Source organism: Medicago sativa, chromosome 6 (assembly GCF_051527215.1).
Source record: "Medicago sativa cultivar Bolivia chromosome 6, Bolivia_mono, whole genome shotgun sequence".
In the NCBI taxonomy this organism is placed as follows: domain Eukaryota; kingdom Viridiplantae; phylum Streptophyta; class Magnoliopsida; order Fabales; family Fabaceae; genus Medicago; species Medicago sativa.
Window position 1 is genome coordinate 57,857,655 of NC_140754.1, and position 14,280 is coordinate 57,871,934.

Below are 14,280 nucleotides of genomic sequence, written 5' to 3' on the forward strand. Positions count from 1 at the left end.
ATAGGATATGAACAAATGTTTATTTAGTAACCATATTAGATTTCTTGTACTTTCCACTCCAAAACCAGGGGGAAATAACAGCTTGTTAAAATTAACTTTACACTGCACTTTCTAATTTATACAAATACAAATAAACATTTAGTTTAGATTCAATTCACTTTCTATTCAATTTTTAGATTAATTTTTATTATGTATACCAACAAGTATTATAACCTTATTTACCCCAAAAAACAAAAAGTATTAAAACCTTATTATTTCTTGAACTAATCAAGCATATAAGATAGCATTCTTGCCAACCTTACTAATACCATCTTAAATAGATTTTGGGGAATCAATTCATCCCTAAGGTGGGTGTCTATAACAAGAGAAGCATCATACCTTTTTACCATCTTATAATAGGTCTTTCGCAATCATTTCACATGTTTCCATGCCTTAGTATTTGCAACTTTATTGGACGAAGATCGGATAATCATTCAGCCATGAAGGTGGTGACAAGATTTAAGGGTAGAGGGCGTGCCCTAGGGTTAGTTAGCCCTTGTGAAAGGATACTAAGCCCTTAATAGAATATTACAACTCCCCAAGGACAAGTATTGGGACAAACTTGTGTCCAAGTTAATGGTCCAGTTTTGTTCGGCTTTTAGGATCCACACGTTGACGGATAACTTTTGGGGAACAATATGGGTATAAGTTTATACCCATATTGGACCATATAACTTTTGGGGAAAAACATATAACCATATAGTTCCCCAAAAGTTATCCTTCGATGTGTGGAACCTAAAAGCCGAACAGAACTGGACCGTTAACTTAGACACAAACCACTTCGACTTGCCCCAACACTTGTGCTTGGGGGATGTGGACCGCCAATATTCTATTAAGGGTTTAGTATCCTTTCACAAGGGCTAACTAACCCTAAGGCGCGCCCTCTGTCCTAAAATCTCGTCATCGCATTCATGGATTTCTGTAAGCATCTAGAGCGCGTGTTCTACATAAAAAATGTGACTTAGGGCTTAAGTAACTTAGGGCCTAAGTCACAGAAATACAAGCCCAAAAAAGGCTATAAACACCCACCTTGGGATCAATCACAATGCATGACCAAAACAAACTAATCCCTAGTTATTGATATTATACTCACTGCAAGTACAATTCTCATGTTTTGTTATCATGTAATGTGTTTATTTTTATTGTTACGTCTTCTTCAAATCTTTCATTTTTTTTTACTTTAAAATCGTTTTTAGATTCATATATGCATACAATGTATTTGATAAAATGCTAGAGTGAATTTTGATAAACATTAACATATGGATGTTATTCTTTTATTTATTTTTATTCACGAATATTTCAATAATATTACTTATTTGTTTTACATTTAATTCTTTCTATAATATATGCATATGGTTTTAGTTTTTGTATATACATGTCATCCGTTAAGTACATATTAATTCTTTCTCCCAAAAAATAATCTGGGTATGATGATCATTGAAGTTAAAGAATGAATGCGATGCCCCACTCCTTCTCTATATGACTTTCCTCATTTTTTATTTTTTACTAATATCACTTTGACTTTCTCCTTCGTTTATTATTATTGTTGTTGTTGTTGTTGTTGTTGTACTTCTTTTAGGAAAAAAAAATAGTATGTGACTGATCATATTAGAGCATCTTTAATAGGGTGAATTAAAGTGGGTAAATTATGTTTATTTTTGTGGGATCGGATTAACTAATTTAAAGTTGATCTAAGTATTTTTTACTTTAATAGTGGATATTTATAAAGAACTCAAACTTGACCCTACCTGTTTATATTTTATTATTTGTAATTATTTTTTATTTAAAAGTAATATTAATTCAAGATGTAGAAAAATTCCTTCAAAAAAAAAGATGTAGAAAATTATTTTAATCAACTTTACCTAAACAAATTTTAAATAATAGTAAATATATATATTTTAAAGTTAAAAGTGATACAAAGGACACAACAATGATGCATAAAAACTACAATTTCAATGACATAATTATAGAAGATTGAAGGAAAACAAAAGAATAAAATAATTGATGGTGAAATTGTGTGGAATAAAATAATAAGTCTTTTTTGAAAGGGAAAAAAAAGTTAGTACTACCATATTCATAGGAAGATAAAAATGTTTATATTAGCTTTTGTGTGTTTTTTTGAAGGAATACATCCATCATTTTTAATGATATAGTCATTGGATATTATAAAAAAAATTAATACTCTAAAATAATAATAATATTTAATGCTTAAGATTTTTTTATTAATGATTTAAATGTTTGAGTATTTTTTAGGTTGGTTCTATAGTTGATGTACTCCAAGTTTTAGTTCACCCAATACCATGTCATGCTCACTCCAATGTAAATTTTCTATAGTTGCGATCATTTATAAGAAATTTGGCATAGTGCAACATGCACAAAAGTTAAGCTTAGTGAAAACTAATAACCAAAAGGGTAGTATTTTACTTTTCATTTTTTCCATTAAAATATAGAACATGGACACTTACTTGTGAGTTGTGAATGCATCTTTTGTGCTATGTTTCTGCCCAGTTCCAAGATCTCACTTCGTTTTGGGGAGCAATGCCTACAATTTTCCATTTTGTCATGACATTGTTAGTATTTCAATCTTAAAAATAAAATTCAAGAGTCTAAATGGAGGATTCACATATAGAGCTTTGGTGATTCACATATATCATCACCAAATATATAATTTGATATATATATGACATTGTTGATGATTCACATATGGGGGAAATAACAACTTCATAAAATGAAGTTTTCACTGCACTTTCTAATTTAAACAAGTACAAATAAACTTTTAGTTTAGATTCAATTCACTTTCTATTCAATCTTTAATAACCAAACAAGTTTTAGATTTATTTTTATTATGTAAATAGATTTTGGGGAATCAATTCATCCTAAAATCATACAAAACTACATGTTTTCATTTGTGCAAGATATAAAATAATCAATACTTCTCTCTAAGGTATATTTAAGTACACGTCTACTTAAAGGCTAAGCTTGTGCATGTTGTATGTAAATCTCAGGTCTTAGCAATTCAACCTTAAGTATAGTATTCTAAAATGGTTAGGATTAGTAAGATTACAATCATTATGAAGAAGTATAATTATTTCAAAGAAACACTTTAGATAAAGTGTAATACAATTGGTAAAATCCCAATACAGCAATAACAATTATAGGCGAGGAAAAACAAAATTAAAATAATGTCATAAAGTCGAAATATGAATACAAAATTACAATCTATAACAAGAGAAGCATCATACCTTTTTACCATCTTATAATAGGTTTTTCGCAATCATTTCACATGTTTCCATGCCTTAGTATTTGCAACTTTATTGGACGAAGATCAGATAATCATTCAGCCATGAAGGTGGTGACAAGATTTAAGGGTAGAGGGCGTGCCCTAGGGTTAGTTAGCTCTTGTGAAAGGATACTAAGCCCTTAATAGAATATTACAACTCCCCAAGGACAAGTATTCGGACAAACTTGTGTCCAAGTTAATGGTCCAGTTTTGTTCGGCTTTTAGGATCCACACGTTGACGGATAACTTTTGGGGAACAATATGGGTATATGTTTATACCCATATTGGACCATATAACTTTTGGGGAAAAACATATACCCATATAGTTCCCCAAAAGTTATCCTTCGATGTGTGGAACCTAAAAGCCAAACAGAACTGTACCGTTAACTTAGACACAAACCACTTCGACTTGCCCCAATACTTGTGCTTGGGGGATGTGGACCGCCAATATTCTATTAAGGGTTTAGTATCCTTTCACAAGGGCTAACTAACCCTAAGGCGCGCCCTCTGTCCTAAAATCTCGTTATCGCATTCATGGATTTCTGTAAGCATCTAGAGCGCGTGTTCTACATAAAAAATGTGACTTAGGGCTTAAGTAACTTAGGGCCTAAGTCACAGAAATACAAGCCCAAAAAAGGCTATAAACACCCACCTTGGGATCAATCACAATGCATGACCAAAACAAACTAATCCCTAGTTATTGATATTATACTCACTGCAAGTACAATTCTCATGTTTTGTTTTCATGTAATGTGTTTATTTTTATTGTTACGTCTTCTTCAAATCTTTCATTTTTTTTTTACTTTAAAATCGTTTTTAGATTCATATATGCATACAATGTATTTGATAAAATGCTAGAGTGAATTTTGATAAACATTAACATATGGATGTTATTCTTTTATTTATTTTTATTCACGAATATTTCAATAATATTACTTATTTGTTTTACATTTAATTCTTTCTATAATATATGCATATGGTTTTAGTTTTTATATATACATGTCATCCGTTAAGTACATATTAATTCTTTCTCCCAAAAAATAATCTGGGTATGATGATCATTGAAGTAAAAGAATGAATGCGATGCCCCACTCTTTCTCTATATGACTTTCCTCATTTTTGATTTTTTACTAATATCACTTTGACTTTCTCCTTCGTTTATTATTATTGTTGTTGTTGTTGTTGTTGTTGTACTTCTTTTAGGAAAAAAAAAAGTAGTATGTGACTGATCATATTAGAGCATCTTTAATAGGGTGAATTAAAGTGGGTAAATTATGTTTATTTTTGTGGGATCGGATTAACTAATTTAAAGTTGATCTAAGTAGTTTTTACTTTAATAGTGGATATTTATAAAGAACTCAAACTTGACCCTACCTGTTTATATTTTATTATTTGTAATTATTTTTTATTTAAAAGTAATATTAATTCAAGATGTAGAAAAATTCCTTCAAAAAAAAAAGATGTAGAAAATTATTTTAATCAACTTTACCTAAACAAATTTTAAATAATAGTAAATATATAAATTTCAAAGTTAAAAGTGATACAAAGGACACAACAATGATGCATAAAAACTACAATTTCAATGACATAATTATAGAAGATTGAAGGAAAACAAAAGAATAAAATAATTGAAGGTGAAATTGTGTGGAAAAAAATAATAAGTCTTTTTTGAAAGGGAAAAAAAAGTTAGTACTGCCATATTCATAGGAAGATAAAAATGTTTATATTAGCTTTTGTGTGTTTTTTTGAAGGAATACATCCATCATTTTTAATGATATAGTCATTGGATATTATAAAAAAAATTAATACTCTAAAATAATAATAATATTTAATGCTTAAGATTTTTTTATTAATGATTTAAATGTTTGAGTATTTTTTAGGTTGGTTCTATAGTTGATGTACTCCAAGTTTTAGTTCACCCAATACCATGTCATGCTCACTCCAATGTAAGTTTTCTATAGTTGCGATCATTTATAAGAAATTTGGCATAGTGCAACATGCACAAAAGTTGCGCTTAGTGAAAACTAATAACCAAAAGGGTAGTATTTTACTTTTCATTTTTTCCATTAAAAGTTAGAACATGGACACTTACTTGTGAGTTGTGAATGCATCTTTTGTGCTATGTTTCTGCCCAGTTCCAAGATCTCACTTCGTTTTGGGGAGCAATGCCTAAAATTTTCCATTTTGTCATGACATTGTTAGTATTTCAATCTTAAAAATAAATTTCAAGAGTCTAAATGGAGGATTCACATATAGAGCTTTGGTGATTCACATATATCATCACCAAATATATAATTTGATATATATATGACATTGTTGATGATTCACATATGGGGGAAATAACAACTTCATAAAATGAAGTTTTCACTGCACTTTCTAATTTAAACAAGTCCAAATAAAGTGTTAGTTTAGATTCAATTCACTTTCTATTCAATCTTTAATCACCAAACAAATTTTAGATTTATTTTTATTATGTAAATAGATTTTGGGGAATCAGTTCATCCTAAAATCATACAAGACTACATGTTTTCATTTGTGCAAGATATAAAATAATCAATACATCTCTCTAAGGTATATTTAAGTACACTTCTATTTAAAGGCTAAGCAATTCAACCTTAAAAAAAAATAGGCTAAGCAATTCAACCTTAAGTATAGTATTCTAAAATGCTTACGAATAGTAAGATTGCAATCATTATGAAGAATTATAAGTATTTCAATGAAACGCTTTAAATAAAGTGTAATACAATTGGTAAAATCTCAATCAATACAGCAATAACAATTATATTCTACAACTTCCACTCAAGATGAAACACAAGTTTATTTTTCATTAGGCGAGGCAAAAACAAAATTAAAATAATGTCATGAAGTCCAAAAATAAATACAAAATTGCAATCTGTAACAAGAGAAGCTTCAAACCTTTTTACCGTCTTATGATAGGTCTTTCGCAATCATTTTACGATGTTTCCATGCCTTAACATATTCACCTTTATTCAGCAAAGATCGGATAATCATTCCATAAGTTGCAGCATCTGGAGTAACTGTCCTTAGTTCCATTTGTTGAGAAAGGTAAACAATTGTGGAATACTGTTTGGCCTTAGCATATGGTTATTGAAATAAGAATACAGCATCAACGTTGTTGTCATGATGCAGAGACTGAGTGAGAGTATGGTTGTTTTAAATACTATGAAGATGATAAGAATTGGGTGTGATGGAATTGGAATGAATGAGTTGAATACCAAAAATAAGGGTTGTTTTTAAATGGAATGATGCAGTTCTATATTAGTGTTTGTTTTGTTTTGTTCGATCCAATTTTGGTGGAGCTGAAAGCGGAACTAAATTAATATGATTCGGTCAATTAATTTTTCATCAAGGATTCGGTCAACTATTAAAAAGTTTCTCTAGAAAATAACTATTACACATCGTACTAAAAAAAACATGTCTAAATTAACAAAAGTGCACATTTTTATTTGGACAAAAATACCTTCACCTTTATTATTTAAAACTAATAGCTCGAGGGCTACTTTAGTAATTTTCATCAAAACATATTTGTTAACTTGCACCAATTTGCTAACTTAGATCCACTTTTATTTTATAACAAATAGCTTGAGGAATATTTACTAAACAATCTCTTACTTTAAGTTGGTTTACACTAGTGGATATTAGTTTTTTTGTCCAAATAAAAATGTGCATTTTTGCTAACTTGAACCTTCATGTTTTTTGTTGGTATAAGTTTGCTAACTTGAAAACCACATCTCTTATTTATTTTTATTTTTATATAAGGATCTGTTATATACTAGTGAATTTCAAAACTAAAACTGAATTGGCAATGACAATTTGACTGGTTCGTTAAGGATTCTTTGGTGCATAACATATACCTACGTGGCATACAATTTGATGAAATGTCAACGAGTTGGCCAAAGACAATGTGGCACATGTATGTATATAGTACTTATTAAATTCCTTTCGAGGCTCATTAGGATCGTCTAAAGTCAAAACTAAAAGCCTTGAATGAAGCATAATATCGTAACCAAAATTCTTCATGAGTTTTTTTTTTTCTTTCTAAGAAAGGCTATTTAATGTAGATAGTGAAGAAGTATGAAAGTCAAGTTATAGTAATTGAAAGTAACAGTTGTTATTACCATAATATCACAATAGTACCATTTGAATGAGCAAGATTTGTACTTTCAGAATCATCAAATCCAGCGTAGTGTATTGTTGGTTAGATTAAACCTTGTACACCAAAAAAAAAACCCAGTCGTAAGTTATCCTTATCTTTTTAAATATGCCTTTGGATTCTCTTTTATGTTATTCAAAATTCCGGTATGTAAATAAACAAAAAAAAAAATATCATTTTTAAAAGGGAAATACGAGGCTTTCCTAAACATTCTGTTGGCTTTCTTAAAAGAGTTGCCCGCATGCCGGAAACTGATCGTAAACAAATTTTAAAATTTCTGAAGAAACACGATAGAAGGAGAAGGGTGTGTAAGGGGAAACATGCAGCAGGTACCTCTAACTCGGACTCCTCTAAAAATTCAAGCTTTGTCCGTAAATAATGACCGGGAGAGTTGGGTTGTGTTACACGGGAAACCAGAGGTTTTGGCGGATGATGTTAAGGAGATTGGGAAGGTAGTGGGTGTGAAATTTAATTGTGGCACGGAGAATAGTTTCAATTTGTTAACAAAGGAAGGGCGACGGGAATGGAGGGCAGCCGGTTGTGGTGAGATGGTGCATGAGGTATTAGGGGACGGTGAGGGTGTTGAGTGTGTGGGGTTTGGTGACGGTGGGGAGGGAGGAAGGTATCAATGAGGATTTTGACTTATAATGCGAGGGGGTTAGGCGGTGGTGAGAAGCGGGTGGAGGTCCGTCGGTTAGTTAGTGACAAACATCCTTCCGTGTTGTGTATTCAAGAATCGAAGATGTCTGTGGTTACTGATTTTTTTATTAAATCCATATGGGGGAATGTTCCTTGCGGCTTTTCTTTTCAACCGTCGTTGGGAGCATCTCGAGGATTAATTACTGTGTGGGACAGTTCACGTGTAGTAGTTTGGTCCACCATGAGCTTTGAGCATGTTTTGGTAATTAAAGGCAAGGATATTCAGACAGAGGAAGAATTTGTTATTTTTAATATCTATGCACCTTGTGATCTGTCAGCTAAAAGCCCTCTTTGGGCTAGATTGACACCTATAATTATCAGTAATAATGATTTGTGTTTATGTGTGTGCGGAGACTTTAATTCTGTCTGTGACTCAGGCGAGAAGAAAGGTAGGGGTATGGTGTTCAGACAGGTAGATGCGGATGTTTTTAGCAAATTCGTAGATGATGGGTCTCTCGTGGACTTACCTATATGTGGGCGGATGTTTACTTGGTATCGAGGTGACGGTGTGTCAATGAGCAGACTGCACTACACCATTTGTTGTCTCTGCAACACTTTTTTAAGGGACGTGCAAAAATTGTCCCCTAAAAGTACCTAAGGCAATGTTTTTTGATTGTCAGTAGAAATAAATTCGCAACCCCTGGAAATCGTCCCCTTAAAGACTTCTGGGGACGTTTTTGGAGCGTCACTCTGTTATTTCTTTGGTGACGATAATTAATTCCCCCCTTAAATATTTTTGGGGACATTTTTGGAGCGTTACTCTATTATTTCATAAAAATTTCAACAACATCAAATTTTTGGTGGCAAACTTCCCTCTAAACTTGTTCACCAAAATACAAATTTTCCCTCCAATCATTCTTAAAAAAATAAAAACAAAATATAGCTAACACATTACGTAAGAGAATAATATAGCTTTTTTTTTTTTAAGGAGTATATAGTTTTTTCTTTTGTATCACATATATAGTAATAATAATAATATATCTTTATTATGTAAAAAAATTAAAAAGAACATAATTATAATTTTTTTTAGTAAACTATCAATTTGGTCTCTGTCTTTGTACCAAATTCTCAAATTAGTCCATGACTCTATTAATAACTCAAAATGGTTCCTGTGTTTATCAAACGTTTCTCAGAGTGGTCCCTGACTCTATTAGTTGTTTTGTATTTTTAGTGTTAATGACTCAATGTCTTTTGCATATTATTTAGTGGTTAGTGACATAATGCATTTTGGATCTTATTTGGTACATTAATGACTTAAAATACAAAACAATTAATAGAGTCGGTGGTCAATCTGAGAAACGTTTGACAAAGACAAGGACTATTTTGAGTTATTAATAAAGTCAATGACCAATTTGAAAATTTAGTACAAAGACATGGATCAATTCGGTGATTTACTCTTTTTTTTTTTGACAAAAAACATAATAATAATATAATATAACATAATATAAGAGTATTTTTTTTTGGTAGTGTGATATAAGAGTATCTTTATTTGTATAATAATAATATATCTTTATTTTGTAAAATAAAAAAATGACATAATAATAATTTTTTTAGACAAAAAACATAATAAATAATAATAATATAACATAAGAGTGTACCTTATCTTTAGAAAACGTAACTTTCCCAAATTTATTCACACAAACCTAATCTAAACATTTCTCTCGTTCACTCCGCCATTCATTCAGCCCCTTTCCAGAAATCAAACATTTCTCTCGTTCACTCCTCAAATCCGGACTCGTTACTCAAAAAGATCCATGTAATTCTTCAAGGGTAAGTGATCTTGCTTTATTACCTTCTCAGATTTCACCATTAAAAAAAGCCCCAAATTTTTATGTGAAACCCTAACCCAATTTATTTTACTACCTTGCTCTTATTTGAATTGAATATTTTCTGTCTTCTACTTTTATCTCTTCACTAATCTGTTTATTTTGTTCGTAGATATTTACATATAATCTGTCATCACTTTCCTTCAAAAAAAAAAAATTCATCAGTTTTTGGGACCTATCTCTGTTTATGGTGATTGATTCTTTGTTTTTGAGCACTTCAAATATTGACTCCAGTTTTGTTATTTAATTCGTTCTTTTTTCCTTCCCATATAACTTGTTTTTCAAAAGTTAAATAAATGGTGGTTTGAGTCCCTGTTGTTTAGGATTACTGGGAGAATAAAGAAGAGAAAAATGGATTATGAGAGGAGAGAAAAGGAGAATAGAAAACGTTCTGATTTAATTTTTGGTGTATACAACTTCTACACACGTGTATTATTCATTGACTTCAGTGGTATATATACTTCAGTGGTATATCATACATAGGCCCAATACTTTCTAACTAACACATATGATTATGCAAGTAACTTCTCCAATACTAACTAACTAACAATTTTGTGCTTATCTAGAGTATAATTAACAACCTTGTGCAACTAACTAACTTCTCCACACACTATATTAGTGAATCAGCACATCCTCTAGACCTTCATAATGACTTATTATAATTCCAAACATCTAAAATATTCTTGTGTTGCAACTAACTGGAATAGCGATACTCTGGTATAGTGTGTTTCGCCAAGCCTACGGTTGACAATGGTGTGGCTCAATACCTTAGGTTTGTTGTTGTTTTCTTTTTTGTTATTAACCTTTGATTAGTAGTTTAATATAATATAAATTCAACCCCTATGTTATCTCAGTATTCTTATTTTGTTTTGAGCTAGTATTTTCATTAAATCTTTATGTCACACCCAAAAAGATCTTGCTGCTCATCTCAAATAACAAAAGATCCATGTAATTCTTCTTCTATTCTTCATCTCTATTTTTATTTTTATTTTAATTTTTTTTATTTCAATTGAAAAACAAATCTTTATTGTTTATTTAAAATTTTGAAGTTGTTTTAATCGTTAAACTTCCGGTTTTTCATTTTTGAATGTTTTTGTAATACATGAGATTTGTTTTATCGGTGGATTCGAGGGTTAATGATGAAACTGGAAAAGTATTTGTATGTAAAAATTTACAGTTACGTTAAATTGTGTTTACTTAATATTGCCGGCAAACATTGTTTATGTTATTCTGGCGCGTTAGACTTGCGATGTTCCAAACGATGTTCCAACATAGGACACAGAAAAGCAGATGTTGTATATGATGTTTAGAACATTAAGCTAACAGACACAAACATAATAAAGCAAATAATAGACAGGAAAGAAAAGAGGCACAGAGAAATTGTTAACCCAGTTCGGTGCAACGTCACCTACATCTGGGGGCTACCAAGCCAGGAAGGAAATCCACTAGTGCAGTCCGTATTCAAAAGCTCTCAGCAAACCACGTTTGCACTTATGACCTAGGACCTACCCCAACTAGACTTCAACCTAGGAACTCCTAGATCTGAGATCCCATCTCACTCCCTTACAACATATCACAATCCCCTGTGATTCCAAATTACAGACACAAATCAAATGAGGTTACCCTCAAAAATAACAACTTGCAATCTTGCTTAAAAGCTTAGATGCAGTTCACAATCTACCTAGCTCCTTGCTTAAAAGCATCGGAGTAGTGCACAGTATTACAACTCAAAGCACAGTCCTAAACATGTATCAAGATGATACACGAAAGGCTCACAAGATATAAGACTCAAAACCTAAACAAAACTCTATTTTGTAAACAATGTCTTGAATAATATCTTCAGGTCTTGCAGCCTCCTTTATATACTGAAGCAAGGCGTGTCATTCCTTCAATCATGCTTCAGATCGGATCAGTGACTTCTTCATTAAGCAATATGGACGAATAGAGAAACTCCTATAAAATAGGCTTATTAAAAGTCACATTAAAAATACTTTCCTAAGTCATTTCAACAATTCCTTAGGAAATCACATATATTCTGATCTCTTCATAATTGCACACGGTTCATACCAACACATGCTGGTGTGGATTCCTTCAATCAAGCAGGCGCGTGCGTAAACATAGGTCAAGCCCAGAACGTACAAAACAACTCTTGATGTTGGAACATTGTGTTCCACATCTGAAGTGAATATTTGTTTTAGGCAAAAGTGAAGCCAACATACAAATATCCAACAATCTCCCCCTTTGGCAAATTTTTGGCTAAAACAAATTCAGCCCACACCTGTTAAAAACTGAGAGATAGCACACGCAACCTTTCCTTCAATCTACAATTAAAATCTTCCTTGAAGAAAGGTTCACATTCTCAGACTTCTAAAAGATACCAAAATATAGTTCTTCAGTCATCACACATAATCTTCAGAACTAGAAGAAGTATATTACAGGTCTCAGATTCTGCTTCCATTATTTTCACACAACAATTAACATATGGATTTATGCAGATAAGAGAAACTATAAAAGGTATCAGAGCGAAGATCAGAGTCTTGCAGCAGAGGATGTATAAGGAAAAATAAATTCTTGTACATCCTAGACAGACAGTCAACTGTCACAACACGCTACTTAGAGAATTATAGACAAACAATATTTAGTAGCTCAAACCATCTGGATTTTCCAACATCCACAAGAACATTCAGGGACATAGAAGTTTTACTCCCCTCAAGAAGCACACACAGATATCTTTCACTCCCCCTGAATATATGCACTAAATTTTTTTTTTTAAACAAACAAGAATACCAGAAAACCAAAATCACCAGAGGGCCAGAATCAGATGTCTCAACATCCTCAAGCACATAGTCAGGAAACATACAGCAAGGATATACCTACTCCCCCTTTTTAGCCATAAAATATGCCAAATTTGATTCAAGTATAAATTACAGCTAAAAATACCTGACACTTTGAACAGTGGTTGCTATTCCTCATGGATGCAAACCCCCAGCTTGCTCCGTAGTTTCTCAAATTGCTTGACATCTAAGGCTTTTGTGAAGATGTCAGCCAGCTGTTCTTCAGTTGTTACATGCTCCAGAGTTAGTACTTTGTCTTCAACAAGGTCTCTAATGAAGTGATGCCGGATGTCAATATGCTTTGTTCTGCTATGTTGTATAAGATTCTTGGAGATGTTGATAGCACTTAGATTGTCACAGTACAATGTTAGAACATTTTGTTGAACATCATACTCTTCCAGCATTTGCTTCATCCAGACTAACTAAGAGCAGCTACTACCTGCAACAATATATTATGCCTCTGCTGTTGATAGAGACACAACATTTTGTTTCTTGCTGAACCAAGATACCAAATTGTTTCCCAGAAAGAAACAGCCTCCTGAAGTACTTTTTCTGTCATCTGCACTACCTGCCCAATCTGCATCACAATAGCCAATCAACCTGCAACTTCCACCGTGAGAATAGAGAATCCCATAGTCTGTGGTGCCATTTATGTACTTCAGAATCCTCTTAACTTGAACAAGATGACTCATTTTGGGATCTGCTTGATATCTAGCACAAACCCCTACAGCAAAAGTTATGTCAGGTCTGCTTGCGGTAAGAAATAGGACACTTCCAATCATGCTTCTGTACAGGCTTTGATCAACAGCTACACCATTTTCATCTTTGGATAGCTTTACATGAGTGGCTGCTGGTGTTCTTTTGTGACTGGCATTGTCTAGCCCAAACTTCTTCACAATATTCTTGGCATACTTGCTCTGAGAGATGAAGGTTGTGTCTTCCATCTGCCTGACTTGCAGTCCAAGAAAATAAGTCAGTTCTCCCACAAGACTCATCTCAAATTCAGACTGCATCTGATGAACAAAATGTTGAACCATTTGATTCGACATTCCTCCAAACACAATGTCATCAACATAGATCTGTGCAATCATGAGTCGTCCTTTGTCTTTCTTAACAAACAAGGTCTTATCTGTACCTCCCTTCTTGTATCATTGATGTGTCAGAAATTCTGTGAGTCTTTCATACCAAGCCCTAGGTGCTTGTTTTAGCCCATACAGTGCCTTCTTCAGCTTGTACACATGATCAGGGAAATTTGGATCAACAAATCCTTTTGGCTGTTCAACATAGACTTCTTCATGGAGATACCCATTTAAAAAGGCACTCTTCACATCCATCTGAAACAATTTGAACTTCAGGATACAAGCCACTCCCAAAAGTAACCTAATAGATTCCAATCTGGCTACAGGTGCAAATGTTTCATCAAAGTCT

General features: G+C 32.4%; 1 pseudogene; it reads right to left on the minus strand.

The window, feature by feature from the left end:
- Positions 1-13,304: 13,304 nt before the first annotated feature.
- Positions 13,305-13,901, minus strand: LOC146915892 (secreted RxLR effector protein 161 pseudogene; annotated as a pseudogene).
- Between the last annotated feature and the right edge of the window lie 379 nt (positions 13,902-14,280).